We start from the raw sequence: 18,750 nt of genomic DNA on the forward strand, positions 1-18,750 counted from the left end.
ATGTTCTCAGAAGGGGCCATGTGTGAAATAAAGTTAAGAATCACTGACCTCTGGGTGAGGTCCAGAAAAATACAAAACAAAGAACTGAAGAGCAAAGCCCTAACATTTGTGCATGATAGCCCAAGGGGTAGGTGGAGGGAATGGTGCCACAATGGTACTATTGTTCAAACTAGGGAATAACTGTCCAGGAGCAGAGAGAGCCATCCCCCTCTGCTTTCAGAGGGTTTATTTATTGTAAATAAGTCCAATTTACCAGACTTGATTTTTGAGAGCGAGGCTGCACAAATCATTTAGGTTAAGACCCCATCCAAGTTCGTCCAAGAAAGGGAAAATGTCTGATGTGGACCGTAGGCAGGTATCTACACTAGAGGGTTGATGGGGAGGAAGTAGCTTAACCTTAACCAGTGATGGGATGACAGATTCATTGTTTAGATTGAACATTTCAATTCATTTCATTTCTTTTATGATTCGGACAGAGGTCATTCTTTTACAATGCATTTTTTTCTCATGCATTCTATCTCAGGTAGGAACTAAAGAGGACTCTGCAGGAACTTGGAGGAGAGGAGAGGGGGAAAGAGGGTGAAAGGAGAAGGGAATGTGGACAGAGGGATACCTCAGTTCCTTGAGCTTCATATTTAGTTTCATATTCCCTCTGGGAAGGGGTGGAAAGGTCTGGAGCTACACTACTGGCCTGGTAAATGAGGGTCTTCTGTTCCAACATATCTACTCTTGTTGCTTTACTTTGCTAATTCTTTTTTATTGTTGTATTATTTTTTTTTGGTTTACAACACTGCCTATGATTTAGGGATTTAGGTGCATACCTCCACAAATATGTGTTACGATATCTACCAATAAAGCACCCATAATCCTCTACCCTAGTCCACTGGGCCTCTTCTGTTTTTATGCCTTACCCCCAACTCCCTCTGGCAGTCATTTCTATAGTCAGATTTCTAGGGTTATTTTGGTTTAGTTTTGTCTGTTCCTTTTTTTTTTTTTTCATATTGCACAAATAAGTGAAATCAACCATTATTTGTCTTTTTACTTCTGATTTATTCACTTAGCATAGTCACCATTAGTTCTACCCATGTTATTGCAAATGGCAAGAGTTCATTTTTTTTATAGTTGAGTAGTATTCCATTGTGTATATATATTATTCTTTTTTTTTTTAATGAGGAAGGAGGAGTGAGAGAGAATGAGGAAGACAATGAGAGAGGAGAATGGAGGGGCAGAAAAGACTGTTTTAATGCTTAGCAAACAGCTAAGTATATTATATCTGATCCAGCCCATGGAATTTCCATAATTGTTAAATATACATGATGACCAAAAATTTGCCAAAAAGGGATATGTAACACATAAATTGGGATACACAGTTGTGTGTATACAATGCTTACAACTGTGTTAAAAGATACACTTGTACACACTACTTGGAGAAGGCTATGCAAAAAAAGAAAAGTTGTTTTGGACCACGGGATTAAGAATGGGAGGTCATTTTTTTTCTTTTTTCAAAATGTTTTAGTGTTGTTTCATTTCATATTGCTTTTGTGATAAAGTAAAAATAAGTGAGGAGATGAATACCTGTAGTTAATCAACAAGGCTATGATAAAGGACAAAAGATTTATCTGAGCATGATCTTTCAGCTAAAAAATTAATTCCCCATTACTTATCATTGGAAGCAGGGTTCTTCTCATCCCCATACACAATTTAATGGCAAGGTAAGGAGCATCAAGAAAAGGAAAGCAGCTATAAAATATCGAGACTCTGTGGAGGAAGAGAAGCTCCCCAAAGAGGTTCAAGTGTGTGTCTCAAGAGGACCAGACTGTGCAGCTGGGGAAACAGCTTTCACCTCTAAATCTCCTATGAAAATGCAAAAGGAATTGGGAGCTAAGGTATGTGGATATAAAGTGAAATAAGTGTCCTTCTTAATATGCCTATATATGCCTTTTTTTGTGAGCTAGTTTTGAATGAGTAGATCCCCCAATGTTTAAACACCTAAAATTAGCATTCTATATTTTTCAGCTGACTTGACACACAAAGATGAGAAACACAGCCCAAGCTGGACTTTTGACCTGTGTTTTAAGGGCTATTCTTGCCCAGATGCTGCCCATTGGTAACACCTGAAGAAGGCTTTTATGGCATTCTTTTCTGGCTAGGACTATTAGCATCACTCCTCTGGCCTGGCTGCAGATAAGTGTTTCCAAACTGGGGAAAAAAAGGGTTGAGACTAGAAGCAAGAGATTTTTCACCTGGAATGCACTGCAGGCTTGGAGAGAACAGCATATTACATATTCTTAATCCACTCAAGATCACTTGGATTGTTTCCATAACTTGGCAATTGCAAAGAGTGCTTCAATGAATTAGGAGTGCATCTATCCCTTTGAATTAGCGTTTTAATGCTTTTTGGTAGATACCAAGGAATAAGATTACTGGATCATATGGTAACTCTATATTTAATATTTTGAGAACCCTCCATGTTGTTTCCAGTTGGGGCAAGAACAGCTCCAATTGTACATGTCCACCAACAGTGTCCAAGGGGTCCTTTTTCTTCACACCATTAACACTTGTTGTTTCTGGTCTTTTTTATATGGGCTGTCCTCACAGATGTGAGGTGGTATCTCTTGGATTTGATTTGCATTTTCCTGATAAGTGTTGACTGAATGTCTTCTTTGGAGAAGTTTCTATATAGCTCTTCAACTCATTTTTTTTTTTTTTGAGTGAGTTGTTTTCTTGTTGAGTTGCATGAGTTATTTGGATAAATTTTATTTTGTATCATTTAGACTTTTAGCTTCTGCCTTCCCAATTTGGCTTACTTTTCTTTCTCTTGCTCAATTATTCTCTCTAGGTATGCCAATACTATGCTGAATAGTAGTGATAAAAATGGACATCCTTGTCTTGTACCTGATATTAAAAAAAAAAAGCTTTCTATTTTTCACCATTGAGTATGCTAGCTATGGGTTTGGCATACATAGTTTTTATTTTGTTGAGGTATGTTTCTTTATAGTCATTTTATTAAGTTTTTTTTTTTTTTTTAAATTTATTTATTTATTTATGTATTCATTTGTTTGTTTTGTACATGCATTGGGTACAGTCAGAAGCGCGGGAGGGTGAGAGAATTCACCAGAGCCAGAGCGGGGAGCAGAGCAGGCAGAAGGACCGAAGTACACTGCTGAGGGGAGCAGCGGGCGGCAGGAGAGGTCTGTGCGCCATGTGGGACCCTCCTCCAGTGGCCGGGGAGCAGCCGGGGATCGAACCGGCGCCGCAAAGTCCGCAGGCAGCTTCGCAACCCAGCGCTCAACCGCTGCGCCACCGGGGAGGCCCCATTTTATTAAGTTTTTAATCTCAAATGGATGCTGTATTTTGTCAAATTTCCTCTGAATCTATTCCTGTGATCACATATGATTTTTATCTTTCCTTTTATTGATATGGTGAATTGTATTGACTAAATTGTGTATGTTAAATTGTCCTTGTCCCTTGGGATAAATCCCACTTGGTTATGATTTATGACCCTTTTAGTGCATTGTTGAATTCAGTTTGATAAGTTTCTCTTGAGATTTTTGCATCAGGGGTATTTATCTGTAGCTTTTTTTGTGATATCCTTGTCTACTTTGAGTATCAGAGTAGCTTTGGGTTCATAAAATGTGTATGGAAGCATTTCCTTTTCTTCAATTTTGTGGAAGGGTTTGGGAAAGACATATATTAGCTAGTCTTTGGAGGTTTTGGTAGAACTCACTAATGAAACCACCTAATTCTGGACTTTTGTCATTTGTCAAACTTGATAACTATTTCAATTTTCTTGCTTGTAATAGGTCAATTTAGTTTTTCTGTTTCTTCCTGATTCAGTCTCAGAAGGTTGTATGCCTCTAAGAGTTTGTCCATTTCTTTTAGATTATCCAATATATTGGTATAAAAATATTAATATCTTATGATCCTTCGTATTTCTGAGATATCTGTTGTAACTTCTCTTTTCTGATTCCATTAGCGTTTTCTCCATTTTTCTTTTAGATTTATTTATTTATTTATACAAGCACTGGGTACAGTCAGAAGTGCGGGAGGGTGAGAGAACTCACCAGAGCCAGAGTGGGGAACAAAACAGGCAGACTGACGAAATACACTGCTGAGGGGAGCAGCGGGCGCGGCAGGAGAGCTCTGTGCGCCATGTGGGACCCTCACCGGGTGGCCAGGGATCAACCAACCAGTGCTGCAGAGGCTGCCCGCAGCTTCGCAGCCCAGCGCTCAACCGCTAGGCCACCAAGGGAGGCCCCCATTCTCCATTTTTCTTAAACATATTACATTATTATAATTATCATGCTAAATAAGTGAATGTTAAATTGTTTCATTTTTTTTAAAGATTTATTTTATTTATACAAACACTGGGTACAGTCAGAAGCGCGGGAGGGTGAGAGAATTCACCAGAGAGCCAGAGCGAGGAGCAGAGCAGGCAGAAGGACCGGGGTACACTGCTGAGGGGAGCAGCGGGCGGCGGACAGGTCTGCGCACCATGTGGGACCCTCCTCCAGTAGTCGGGGCGCAGCCGGGGATCGAACCCACGCTGCAGAGGCTGCGGGCAGCTTTGCAACCCAGCACTCAACCGCTGCTCCACCGGGGAGGCCCTAAATTGTTGCATTTTTAAACTCTTTTTTCTGTTCTGCTAGGGTACCCCACTGCTTCTCTGTTGCACGGATTCCTTAGACTAAGGTACAGCAGTCTTCGTGCTCTGACCTTGCCTCATATCAGTGCTTGCACTTGCCTCTATGATCTCAGACTTTGCTAAATCAATTGCCCACCCCCACCCCTCCCTAAACAGGCCAATCTCTCACTCCCTGGCACCTTTTTTTTCTGCATGCCTGACCCCACCATGTCTTCTTTTTAACTCTTACTCAACATTTCAGTCTCAACTGACAAGCCGCTCTCTCGATCTTTCTCTGTTCAGCTCCCAGCACCCCACCGATCCCTACAGAACAGCCGTGGTTACCCTGATGCTTGACTGTTTAATGGCATTTGCTTGCATATCTGTCCCTATACTAAACTACGCCTACTCGGGGACAGGCTTGATTTACTCTATCTAGTCATTGCCCTGAGCGCTTCCTTCGCCTCAGGAGTGGGAACCTCCGTCTACTCGCAGTCTGGTCGCTGGATGAGTGGTCTATGCTTGGTGATAAAAATTTGAATCAATGAATGAAGAAATACGGCTTTATGGTATGACTACCCGCTGTTTACATTCAGCGCAACTTCCCACTACAAGGTGCGGGCAGGGGTCGGGGCCTGAGCCCCCTCCTCCCTGACAGGGCGGGAGCAGAGAACAGCGACAGCGGGGGAAGCGAAGGCGGCGAGGACGGCGCACTGGAGAGACAAGCGGCGCGAAAGAAAAGAACACTTTGGCGCCTCGCGACACCCTCCTCCTCGCTTCTCGGCGATCCCAGCGAGACCCCACGGCGCCGGCTGGAGGCGGCGGGCGGCGGGCGGCGGGCGGCGGGCGGCGGGCGGCGGGCGGCGGGCGGCGGGCGGCGGGCGGCGGGCGGCGGGCGGGCGGGACTTCCGGCCCCGCTCGGCATCGCCTTCCGGCGCGAGGCGGAAGCCCGGCTCGGGACCGAAGCCCCAGCGCCCTGGCTCTAGTCTCCCCAGCGGATCCCTCTCAGCCTCGCCGCTGCCTGCACCGCGGGACTGGGAGGCCGGGTAGGGACGGGAGAATCGGAACACCGGCGCGGGCGGAGGGAGAGCGGGAACCCCAGAGTTGAAGGGGGGGGACCTGCCTGGGGCACCGGGGAAAAGGGTGAACCCGGAGGGCAGCCGTGAGGGTCTCGGGACGGAGGCACCGGGGACCCTGAGGCCGAAGAGGCCTTGAGATGGGGCGATGCAGGTGACACCGGCCAGAGATGCATCTCGGAGAAAAGTAGTCCCGCTTGGGGGAGTGGCTGGGACTTGGTCGGTTGTCTGAGAAGGGGGCACGAGAAGCCAAAGGTTGGCTTCCAGGCGGAGGCTTGAGAGGAGGCAGTCAGTCCTTCTCCGGGGGTCGGTGATGAGAAGGGCTTTGGGGTCTAAAGGATCAAAAAGATGACCAGCGCCTGTTGGATGCTGAGCTCGTATTGCTTCATTTGCAGTTAATGCTGAATTTTTGTGGGGGGAGGGGTGTGTGTGTGCGTGCGTGTGTGTGTTCGTTCAACCCCTGTGTGGATATTTTGGGGACAAAATTTAAAATTTTGTAACTTGAACTCTTCCCTACCCAGGTCCAACTTATGCTGCAAGTCTTTGTCAAACTGATAGGACTTTAAAATGGTCTTCAGACAAGCAAGCCAACCAAACTTTGCGTTTTGGAATCTTCTCTACCCTGCAGAGTTTAGGTTGTCTTACTTCCTTTGTCATGGAATGAACGTCCAGATAACTTTAGAATTACAGTGATAATCATGTGGAAAGCCAGCGCTGTCAGTATTGGTTGTTATAGATCAGAGTTTTTGTGCCCAACTTTATAACACATATTTACTAAAAGTTACCCTATTAGCTTTACATTTTCGGTTAAACCAGTAAAAACAATTTTAGATTAGGGTATAACCAATTGCTAGCAATTACTGAAAATTTACTGTTTCTAGTTCTGCTATAAGGAATATATATATATATATATATATATATATATATACACCATTGGCATTGTTTTTATAACCCAAGACCTGTTGTTATATACACTTTAGCACATTTAGTTTTCCTTAGTGATCAGCATGTAGTATGTGGACTTGGTTTTATCATCACCAGAGGTGATTATTCATTTTAGTTATTGACCTTGTATTTATTTTATTGCCAGTAATTAATATGTACTTCCTAATTTACATCATAGAGTGTCTCACTTCAGTGTAATTAGAAAGTCACCTAGCTTAAAGTAGATAGTAAATGAGTTGGATTTTTGCCACAAACCCGGGAAGGTAGCTAGGGAGAGCCATTAACTGTGATTGGTGGAGAGTGATATCTGATGATTTTGTTTGCTTGTTTCAGGGATTTTGTATTTCAAATGTTACCCTTTTTTATTTTTAAAATTACTGAATTGTTACAGGTAGCTTTTAGATCTGATTTGGACATCTGACTTGCACTAATTAAAGTAAACTGGGACATTTTAGATTTATTGTCTTGGTAGCTTATAAATTCTTCCCCCTCCCTAATTTAATTTAGGTATAATATGATGATATGATATACACATATGCATGTGTATGTGTATATATATATTCACACATTGTGAAATGGTTACCACAATCAATTAATAGATCTGATTAACAGGTTATCATCTCACATAGTTACCATTTTCCTTTTTGTGTGGAACACTTAAGATCTACTTTTTTCCAAAATTCAAATATACAATACAGTTTTACTAACTATAGCTTATAAACTCTTGATGATCTTGAAAATCTATGCTTAAGATGTTATAATTTAGGGCACAACTGATATTTACAAGTGGAAAGCAGTGCCTGAATGTAAACAGTACTTTAATGTGAATGAGCATATTGAATAATTTTTCAAATTAGAAAATAAAAACATGATACTGATCTTTATAGATTTTTATATGTCTTACTTTAGTTTTATTTTTTAAAGACAATACTGTCTCATAAATCTTGACCTGATCTTTCCATACAATCTTGGTTTAAAAATGTATTCTTCCCCCTTTTTCTTATTGTTTGGGAGACATAACACTTGAGGAAGCATGCAGGTATTTAGACTTTAGCTTGTGATAAAGAAAGTGCTTGTTGAAGCATGAAAGCACTGCCTTCTATGTCATGTTTCTGGTTACGTATGTGAGTGGTATGTTTGAAATTTGATTGCCTTGTGTTCTGCATAGTTTTTCTCTGTCTTATTAGACATCCGCTTCAACTTTGTCTTCTACATTTATAATACTTAAAGCTTTTGTTGAGTTATATGGCTTTGGATTGATTATAGCTTAAATAGCTAATACTCCTTTAACTGTTTAGAAGCTGGTCATCTATGGAAGCTTTTATACAAAGTTTTCTGTAGGAAAGTATAACTAGTAATAGTTCTTTGTACATGGCACCCTTACTACCATGGGAGACCTAAGAATCACTTGACACCATTTCAAAACTTGTACTAGGTTTTTCTGTTTCCTGCCATGCACTTTTACATGCATGTCTCTAAAGAATAGAGGAAACAAATCATTAGAATGATGTTCCAATATACCTGCCGCTCTCCTAGCCCTCAAAATGAAATGTCACCACTTAAACCTAGAAAAGTAGAAAACTTGCTTTATGGCAACCAAATATCTAGTATCTAGAACCTACTATTGCTTATGTTTATGATTTTGCTTTGAACTATATATTAGCTCATCCATATTCTAAAGACATTTAAAAACTGCCATAAACTATAAAAAATTTTTTTAAAAAAACTTATAAAGGAAATGGTAATTAATATTCTTGGAAACTAGGCTTGGCAATGGCCTGGGTCTATTATTATTAATAGGTATATAATTATACATATAGAGAAACACAGATTGTATGTAGAGATACGTTTAGTTGATGTCAGAGCTTTAAATCCCTTTATAAGCTCTTACAGCGAAAATTTTTTTTTTGTTTCAAATCTTAATTTTTCATTTCCATATCTTTAAAGTTAAAATTGTTTATAGCTGTCTCATTTTGAAGAAAGAGCCTATCAATGTGTGAGGTTCATGCTGTATTTATTAAGTAGCAAATGGGGATTTAGATATGCAATAACTGAGTTCTTATTAAGTCACCAACATAATACTAGAAGATAGAAAGAACCCTAAACTAAGTGTCATGATACCTTGATTCTAGATGTAGCCATGTTGCTAATGGGCTGTATGACTGGATGGTAACTTCATATGAAAAATTAGCAGGTTGAATTTCATCAGTATTCTTGTTATTCCTTTTGTTACCATAAACTTTGTGGGTAAATCCCTCTCAACAACTGCTTCAAGTTTCCTAGTTGTGGTACATCTTTCTCCTAGGCTAAGCTTGACTGAATTATATGATCTCCAGCACCCTTTTCAGCTCTGATATTCTAGAGCTGTGCTGTCCACATAATAGCCACCAGTCAATGTGGTGATTTAAATTAAAATTAAATAAAAATTTAGTTCTTTAGTCATCCTAAATCACATTTCAAATGTTTATATGTCACATATAGTAGTTGCTGCCATATAAGGCAGTGTAGCCATGAAATGTGTGTGCTCTCTCAGAGGGTGTTCCAGAGCCTGCTGTGTTGTAAAGCAAAGGACACTTCTCAACAATCTTACTCATAGTAGGTTGTAGAAAATCACCTTATGTATGGTAGAATCTTTGTGTCTTATGCTGAAGGGCAGTTGCCTCAGGGATGACAGTTTATTCACTGATATTTTAATTACTGCCAGTTCTCTTCATAATCAGGTAGAAGGAGTTGAAGAGACAAATGAAATATAGTAGGGGACTTAGTGATCCTAAGCATTTGGTTCTTATAACCATTTCTTGTACATTTTTTCATGTAACTGGGACAAAAGAGATATCAAAACTGTACCTATACTGAAATCTAGTACTTATTAACTGTGACAAAGTGAAATCTCAGCAGGAAAGAGTATTGTGACTGCTTAGTTATGTCTGCCATATGTAAAAATACTGATAGCCAGGTCAGGTTGTGTTTGAACCTGTGAAATGCATTACCTCTGTTTCAGAGGTAAGGGTGAGATTGGTGTCTGTTTTAGGGAAATTTGGCCCAAAAGGTGTCATTAGTTTAGATCAGTGGTTCTTAACCTATCAGATTGAACACTCTTTATAACATTTATTTTGTAATTTCTCCTTTAAATCCTAAAATGAATTTATAGATATACTATAATTACTTAAAAAACCTGGCTGCAAAAAAAAATGAACGTAATGTTCGAACTATCATATAGAGGAGAAATAGAAATATTAAAAATGTGTTTTTAATATGTCTATGCGCTATACACACCAAATGTTTAACTCTTTGTATCTGTATCTAGAATTACTGTGAATGAGATAGCTACAATTGCAGACTTAGGGAAGTTATTTTTACATATACTAAATTATATTGCTGTCATTGAGGTGATTTCTCAAAATGATAAATAACTCTTGGTAAAAATCAGAGGAAAGTGAAGTACAGACTTACCTTGAATTTCAGTGCAGTTAACATTTCTGGAAAATCTACTGATTATTAAAAGTGTAAAAAAATAATTCATGTTATATGTTAAATGGTGTTATAGTCTAGGCTTAGATAACTTAGTTTTTTGTTTTTTTTTTTTTAATTTACTTTTATCTCTGGTGTGATAGTAAGAAAATCATGGAGAATGCAGGGAGTCCTTTGTTGTGTAGGGCTGTCCCTAGTATTGCGGGACATCTGGCATTCCTTGCCTCAGTCCTCTGAGAGTGCCTTCAGTGCCTCTCTGTCATTGTCACACAGCAAGGAATGTTTTCACAAACTTTTAAAACATCCCGTAGAGTTTAAAATTAAACCATATTATTTTTCAGCTTTCTAAACTGAAAGGAAGCCAATTTCAGAGCAAGTATGTGGAACTATCTTGTTAGATTAGGGCTTACATATATTTTAACATAGTTCTGATTCCTTGGTGGTGGTTGTTTTGAGCATTGAGTTAAAAATTCTAAGGCCGAGTCTAACCTCAGTAGGAAAGAGTGTTGTGATTAGTCACGGCTCCCCTTAGGTAGAAGGGGACATGGCTGCCATATATTGTATCTCCAATATATCTCAGTGAGTTTTAACACATTGGACACTGACAGCTCAATTGCAGGGGATCTGGAAATGTGTGGGGAAGTTTTTGGTTGTCATAGTGATGTGTGCATATGTGTGTCTAGTGTGTGTTTGGGAGCCAGGGATGCTGAATGATATTGCTGTGAACAGTTTTATACAGTGGGAAAATACTCCTTCCAAAAAGTTTAAAGACCATCATTGGGAAACACTGATCTAGTTTGGAGATGAGTCCTATTATGGAACCTGCTCTGAGCCAAATGGTCACTGGGACTTGAAAGAGAAACCTAGTCTCATCAGTCAAGGACACTATAGAGGCATTTTGGCAACGAGTAGGAGATTGTACTGGATACCTCGAAGGTCTTTTCTAGCTCCTTGGCTTCATGAGTGATGGTAGGGGTCAGCAAACTGACCCGCAGACTAAATCTGCCATATTTCAGTAAATAAAATTTTTGGGAACACATCAATGCACATTCCTCTGTGTTTTATCATTGACTGCTATATGTCATGTCTGCCATATGTAAAAATGGCTACAATGGCAGAGTTAAGTAGTTTCCATACCAATCTTATGGTTTTTACTGAAAAAGTTTACAGATACCTAGTATTAGTAATAGTTTTTAAGTGAAACAAGCATGTGAACTAAGTTACTAAGATGTTGCTAAGAATGTCATTCTTTTATACTTAGTAGTTTCTGTGAATGTAGTGATTCTAAAATCTTTTTTGTGGGCTACCTTGGTGGCACAAGCGGTTGAGTGCAGCGCTGTGAAGCTGTCCGCAGCCTCTGCAGCACCGGTTTGATCCCTGCCAGCCCGCAAGGGTCTCACATGGCGTGGCAGACCTCTCCTGTCTCGCCCGCTGCTCCCCTCAGCAGTGTATTTCGTCAGTCTGCCTGTTCTGTTCCCTGCTTTGTATCTGTTGAATCCTCTCACCTTCCCGGGCATCTGGCCTGTACCCCGGTTCTTGTATAAATAAAATAAAATAAATCTTAAAAAAAAAATCTTTTGTCAAACAATAAAACTTAGAGCTCTTAGAATTCTCAACTTGGTTCTGCAAAAGTCGTCCAATTTCAAAGAGTGATATGCCATGCAAGGCTGTAGACTTTACAGTAGTTTCTGTATATGTAGTGATTCTAATTTTTTTTTCCCTGTGACAATGTAGTGATTAGTAAGTAGGAGGGCGTCTGCATTTAAGCCCAGTAATCTATAAGAGATGAACTGGGTTTTCATTCATGTATCAAGTAAATAATGGAAGATAGAAAATTTAATCAACCATGTCACCCTTTGGAATTTTAAAGTTATTCTCTTTTTTTGTGGTTTTAATATGGCACAATTTTTTTTAATTTAAGGTGCTTTAAATAATTTTAAAAGTTTATAAAGTTTTCTTTTATAATACTTTTCTGTTTTTAAAAGTTAATGCTCTTGCTAATCTTGCATAAAAATTTCTTACAACTGAGAATTAGTTTTAAGCTTAGTCTAATTCCTTTTATTTGTGGTCAAAAAGCTGGTTCCAGGAAGGGAGAGTGACTGCCCAGATAACACAGCAGGTAAAAGAACCAGGATTAGAACTCAGATCTAGTTTGAAGTCTAGTGGCCTTCTGCCACAAGAGTGATTACAGTTAAGTGAAGCAAATCATGGGCAAGTTTTCTGAATAGAGAGTGATTTTGAATCTCTTTTTAAGGGAGTGAATATGAATTTATATTTACCTTGTTACTTCAGACTTCCTTTTTTTGGATTCCTTCTTTCTAAGAGAACATACTCTTGAGGAGTTGAGAAAAGGAGAAAGAATAAGGGACCTTTTTCTGCTTGAAAAATAGCTATGGCTATTTCTTGACTTTTTTCCTTCTCCAGGTCCTTCCTCTGTCATCTCATTATATATTTTTAGTTAAATACTCTCCTTTGGGTATCTAATATCTTTTAGCAGGTCCTTTCTCCCAACTTGCCTGAGATAAATACTCCTATTTATTTGTTGTCAAGTAACATGTTCTTCCATAATCTTTATTTTTTAGAATAGTAATAAGTGTACTGACATCAGTTTTTTCATCAGCAGGTAAAAGTAAAAATCACCATTAAATGTGCCCCTCTTGTTGACAGTGCCTCTTATAATACTGGACTCTATTCATTGATCATATACTATAGGTCAAGCACTATACTGGTCATTTTAATATACTCTATGGTCAGTTTTCACAGCAGCCTTTAAACCAGGTAGATATTTGTGTTTCTCTTTTGTAAAGAAGGAAACCAGAGTCTGGAGAGACTAAATAATTTGTTTAAATTTATAATACTTGTAGATGATGGAGCTAATTCTAAAGCCTGTCTGTTTTTGATTGTACACAATTTTCCTCTAGATTTCAAAAGTACCTGCAGTGTTCTGGTGCCCATACCTAAGTACTCTTTAGGGAGTATGAGCAGCATGTTGATTCCGGAATTTGTGTGTGTGTATATTCACGTACTCCAGAAGTGTTTTATGATCCTTTGTTCCACTTTTAGCTTTTATGAAAGGCAATCAGTGTATTAATGATCACTATATTTTTCAAGGAGGTACTGTAATTAATGTAGTGTCTAGAATATAGTAGTATATGCTTAAGAAACATTTGCTTCATGGATGTAAACAATAACAAAAAGAGTTAATGTAGGTGCTATTAAGGTAGGGGCTATTCACATAAAAATTCATTTCTTTTGGAATGTGAGGCAGGAACATTTCTCATATTACAGTATGCTGCAGGGCAGGGCTAGAATCCAAGTTTTGATTAAAATCACCTAAAGTTTTTTTTTTTTTTTTTTTCCTTTACAACTGCAAGTTATTGCCCTCTGAAAAGGATAATGGAGAGTGATGATGAATGCATTTCCATCTGCTACAGAAAAAAAAAATTTTAGACTGTTTTAGTCTTTTTAAGCCTACATAAAAACATTGCTTTTAAATGAAGAGTAAATTAGTGACTATCAAATAAGTAGTTATTAGATTCCTGCTCTAAAGCCTGTTCAAGGGATACTGCTGGTGGTAGCTGCCAGTTAACTGTTCAGTCACAAATAGTTTGGTGGGGTAGTGGACGAGGGACTGGGTGGTGGGTGGTGTTGCTGTATAAGATTGCATAAGAATTCAAGCATTCTTGAGTCTTTCCTTTTCATCTTTAGCTTGTGGGTTTTAGAGACAGGTGTTCTTTTTCCTGAGACTGCTTAAATTTTTTAAACTGTGAAGGTCAACTACAAACCATTTAAAATTCTGCAGTAGATCATTTTATTCATTGGAATGCTGAGAACAAAGATGTTTTGAGTAGCCTGTATCTCTAATATACAGCTCGCCCCCAGCTGCTAAAGCTGTGAGGGGGCATATTGAATTGTTGTGTTTATGGAATAATCAATAGTTCTTCTGTCTTTTTGAATTTATCATGATTTATTTTGATTGCCCCTCAAAGATCATCACTTTAGCAGCAATATATTAGAGAAAATTTTTATTAGTCTCTTGATACAGCAACATAATTATTGCCTAATTAGATCTATGTTCAAGTGAGCAGATTAGTAGTGACCTTTATGCTTTAATAATTTTTAATGATTTAATTTTGTGAATGTTTGGTATTGGCTTCCAGATTATTATTTTTGCTGAATGCTGCATGATGGGCATTAGAATTATCTACTGTTAGCTGGGAGTGAGTAAGTAAAATATAATTTCTTTATTTAACAGTGCTTAAGGTGCTTTTTGATACTTCTGCTGGTGTGGTATTATAAAACAATTTTAGAATGAGCATAATAATTGTATCACTAATTAACAGTTATTAAATATTATATGTGCCAATCATTGTGTTAAATGCCTCACTTCTGTTTATCTAATTTAATCCTCACTGCGATCCTGTCAAGGGCCATTATTGTGCCAACTTCACAGATAGGGAAACAGGTATATATGTGGAGGCTAAATAGGTTGCCCATTTACACAGGAATTGGAGCTGGGATTTGAATCTGGCCAATCTGACTTGAGGGCCACAGTCCTTAACTATTCTGCTGAACATCAATCTGATGCCTTCTGTTTTATACATAATACACCTCTGTTTAAGATTTCCACTCATACAATTCCCCCATGTCACTTCCTACTAGAAGAGTCTGTGCACACAGACAGGATTTTCCATTCTATTCCAATTTCCAATTATATGTTCATCTTTAGTTTTAGTGGTTGCCAGATGGCTTTTTGCAAAACATTTTTAGCTTGTAGCATTTTTATTTTCAGGTAAGAAGATTGTATCACTGACTATTTGGCACATGTGCTTTAATGTTAGGGAAGTCAATTTTTGTGCTGTAAAGATGTACTGGTGAAGATATGCAGTTAAAGTATGCATATTTTAGTTTGGATTATAATTTTGAGGGCATTTGAGGTTGATTTTAGATACATGGAAATTAATGTTTATTTGCCACATATGCAGATGGGGAAATTCTGGAAGTACCTTGTGCAGAAAAAATTCATTCAGAATTTTTAAATTTGACCTTAGAATTTAAAAAAGGGTTGTTGAATTAAGTTTTTCATTTTGTTTTGTCCTTCGAGTCATTTTATAACAGTGTTATTGGGAGTATACTTAAGTTACTCAGCTTTTGCTGAACACTGATTTTTGGAGCAATTTCTAAAGCCACGAAATAATCTTGTAACAGGTTGCTATTTTGTTGTCATTTGGGATTACATGCTCATTTTGAATTTTGACAAACTGAATTTTAATTAACTGAAGTGAGCTACATGTCTTTGAGGTGACATAATTAACAGTGATTCATTTTTTTTTTTTTTAAAGAAAGAGGGGATTAGGAGGTAGGTAGCTATCCAGTAAAGTAATTTGCTTTATTTTATGTGAAATGTTAACCTTTGTATTTTTTATGGAAGGGATATTTTGCTTTGGATTGATTTTAATCTTCTGCAAACCTAACATATTTACTCATAGTTTTGGAATAAGTAATAAGTTTGAGGTATACATATAATGTTATTTAGAAGCTTTTTAAGTCTTGGGTAAGGAAGTAATACCCAGAAAGCTAAGGAGGGAGTACTACTGAATTCTGTGTAGTGGCTATGATACTGAATATTGAAATAGGGTGAGTGGACAACCTGAAGCAGACCTGTCTATTAGAGAACATGCTTCAGTGTAATGAAAAAAAGAAGGCAAAAGGTATTTATGCATTATTGTGCCTGCATGTTAAATCAAATCCTAAACTAAAGACTATGTGTTTTTATCTCTTTTTTAAAGATGGGAAAACTGGAATTTAAAAAATAGACTTGTTTCTGTGCTTAGAACTAATACATGCAGAGCTGGGAGTTGAACCCAGGAACATTTTACTTAAAGGTTTGAGTTCTTTCTGTCACATCTTGTGGTTTCTGCCTTCTTTTAGATTTTCATCTTTTCTCATTTCATTTTACCCTTCAACTGTGTTGGAAGTTTTCTACCTCTATATGGAAGTAAGTCATAAGGCCTTCATGTGCAAGGTCCCTGCCCATACCCATACTTATCTCTAAAGACAGAGGGATGCCAAAAGAAATCTGAGTGGAGAGGCCTTACTAAGTTTCCCCCAATTTACTATTCTTAGCTTATACTTCTTTTGTTTTTTATTTTTTGCCCTGAATCTCTACTGTTCTTCAAACCTAGTCTAAAAACACTTGGGTTAACCATTTTTTGGGTCTTCATTTCTGTATTAACTCTCCAGTGTCACATAAAACTGAAATAAAATGCACATGCTTTTCTCTTGTCTATCTGTCTTTTGTTAGACACCCAGTCAAGAACTTAGAATGGTAGAAGGAAAAAAATATTTTCCTCTCCTACAGTTTCTGCTTACTAGGAAGGATGGCTGGGACATCCCATTCACTATGGAGCCTGTACATGGAGTCTTGGGAAAACTGACAGTCAGTGAAAAGTAAGAATTCTCACCAAAGTCAGTTTTCCTGGACCTCTGTCTATATTGCCCAATCAAGAGAAGAAAGTAAAAATTTCTCTTTATCCATTCTTTTCTAAATTCAGGTTAGTAGGAGAAAAACAATTGTGCAAATTAGTCCTTTCAGTTGTGACTCTAGTGAATTTAGTGAATTTGTTTTACCTCCCATGGACAGTGATTGTTCTTCTGTTTGTCTTATTTTTCCTGAGAGCTTGTCTTGTCTCCTTATCTTCTGGAGCTTGAAGGTTATTGGTTTTGAGGACTATTTGTTTAAAATAGAAAAAAAGAAGTTTGACTCTGCTGGAGTATTTACTGTTTGTTTCATTTGAAACTTGGTAAGATATTTTAGAGCAATTTTTTTTTAAAAAGAACTTAATGGTCAAAAGTTGGTCAGAGCTTGATATGAGTTTTTTTTTTGTTTTTTTTTTTTTTTTAAGGTCTTCTCTATTTTCTCTCGTTGGTCCTGTGACTCCCATGGAAATGTCTAAGCTGATTGAAATTTCCTTCCTGAACCCCTGCTGACTATATGTTCTGCCAATTCTGTTTACTTTCCTTCTTATTGGCCCATTTTGCTGAGGATAATTTTGAACTTCACTGCCTTCTTTGTGAAACTTAAGACCTCCTCAAATTGGTTCTTATAAGACCTCTTTCTTCCTGAAGCTTCTTCTCTTCCTTCCTCCTTTTGCCACTTTCAATCTTCCATTCCATTCCCTTCAATCCTTTCATATACCCCATTTCTAGCCTCTACTTCTTCCATACATGCCTCTGCCTATCATGGCCAGTCCTTTTTCCAATCCAGCCCCTCAGCCACTTGAACTTTAGGCTCTCTGCTTTCAAGGGACTCAGGCTGAAAAGGAAAATAGGGGGAAGATTTTAATCACTCAAAAGAGCTTTGGAGACGTCCAGACAGCTGCTAAATGTCTTCTTAGTCTAAAATGTAGCCTAAATGTCTTCTTAGTCTAAAATGTAGCCTAAATGTCTTTTTAGCCTAAAATGTGGTTCACAGCGTCCATAAGATTACATATCAAGACAAACAAAAATCTTAAAGATTTTCTCCACAGATATTGATAAAAAGTTTGAAATCATATATTGAGTAGGTAAACTCAACTTGTACCATTTGCCATAAGCACAGTTCAGGAAAAAATGTAAAGTGGGTAAAAACCAGCGAGTTTTTTGCTGTATTTTTCTGACACATGGCTAAGATTTTAGAATGAAAACTATAAAATCTGTTTGCATCTGTCTATACTTATGTGTATGTCTATGAAAGTATGTTATATATATGTGATTTTTCTACTTCTAGATGATATTACCCAATTAATTTATAAAATCCCTTAAAGGAGTTCTATTCAAATTGGTTTAGAGATAAATGACCACCTTATGTAAATTAAGATTCTTAAGAAACTAGGCTTACTTTTTAAAAGTTCATGTAATCTAGGATGATCATTGGTAAATAAATCTGGTTCTAAGTTTGTCGGTAAAATAAAAACAAGTATTTCTTCAGAGTTTGCAGTTAAACTTAATGCAGATATGCATTGTTCTTTACTGCCTAGGTTTAGTTGTCAAACAAGCTTATCTCTACTAGATATTTAAGGTTATTGAAACTATAAATCCAACCTAAGAACAAAAATGTATAGTAAAAATGAATTACTTGATGTATGTCAAGCACAGGAAAAGAAGAAAAGGGGTTTTAGGTTCTTTGTGGCATTTTTCATACTTGTCTGGTTTCTCAACAAGAAAAACAACCTATGATGATGACTAGCTTTGTTTAATGTCTTATGAAAAACTTAAAAGTAATTGAAGCATAATTGTAAGAACAAGTGAATTAATCTGATTAGAATAAAAGTGAACTGTTCAACAATACTGAAGCTTTATAATTGCCTACTTAAAAGTAGTTTCCAAAAACATTTTGTTACTTTAAAACCTTAAAGCTAGTCTCAGTTAAGTTAAATGATGGATATCCATTGAATAGATCATTTCAAGTTAAGGCAAAATACTGAAGCATTAATTGCTGAACATAAGTTTTATCTATTTTTGGGTTTTTAAATGTTAAAGACTGGCAGAGATATTTGTATGTGTTAGTAGACATGTTCTTTGTCACAATGAAAAATTGTACTAAGGGAGCTATGTGCCTCTAGAAATTGTGAAATGGTATATTCATAAATAGTT

The 18,750-nt window shown here is 37.6% G+C and overlaps 1 protein-coding gene across 5 annotated transcripts in view; it reads left to right on the plus strand.

Annotated features, from left to right (window-relative positions):
• The first annotated feature begins 5,571 nt into the window (after positions 1-5,571).
• The window catches only part of DISP1 (dispatched RND transporter family member 1), a 169,269-nt gene continuing 156,090 nt past the window's right edge, over positions 5,572-18,750 (plus strand). For all 5 annotated transcript variants that reach the window (XM_054694900.1, XM_054694899.1, XM_037510261.1 and 2 more), the window contains exon 1: positions 5,572-5,670. The gene's annotated coding sequence lies outside the window, so the exon portion shown is untranslated. The remainder of the gene's footprint in view (positions 5,671-18,750) is intronic.

Source organism: Talpa occidentalis, unplaced genomic scaffold (genome assembly GCF_014898055.3).
Source record: "Talpa occidentalis isolate TD23 unplaced genomic scaffold, MPIMG_talOcc4v2.1 talOcc4.14, whole genome shotgun sequence".
Classification (NCBI taxonomy): domain Eukaryota; kingdom Metazoa; phylum Chordata; class Mammalia; order Eulipotyphla; family Talpidae; genus Talpa; species Talpa occidentalis.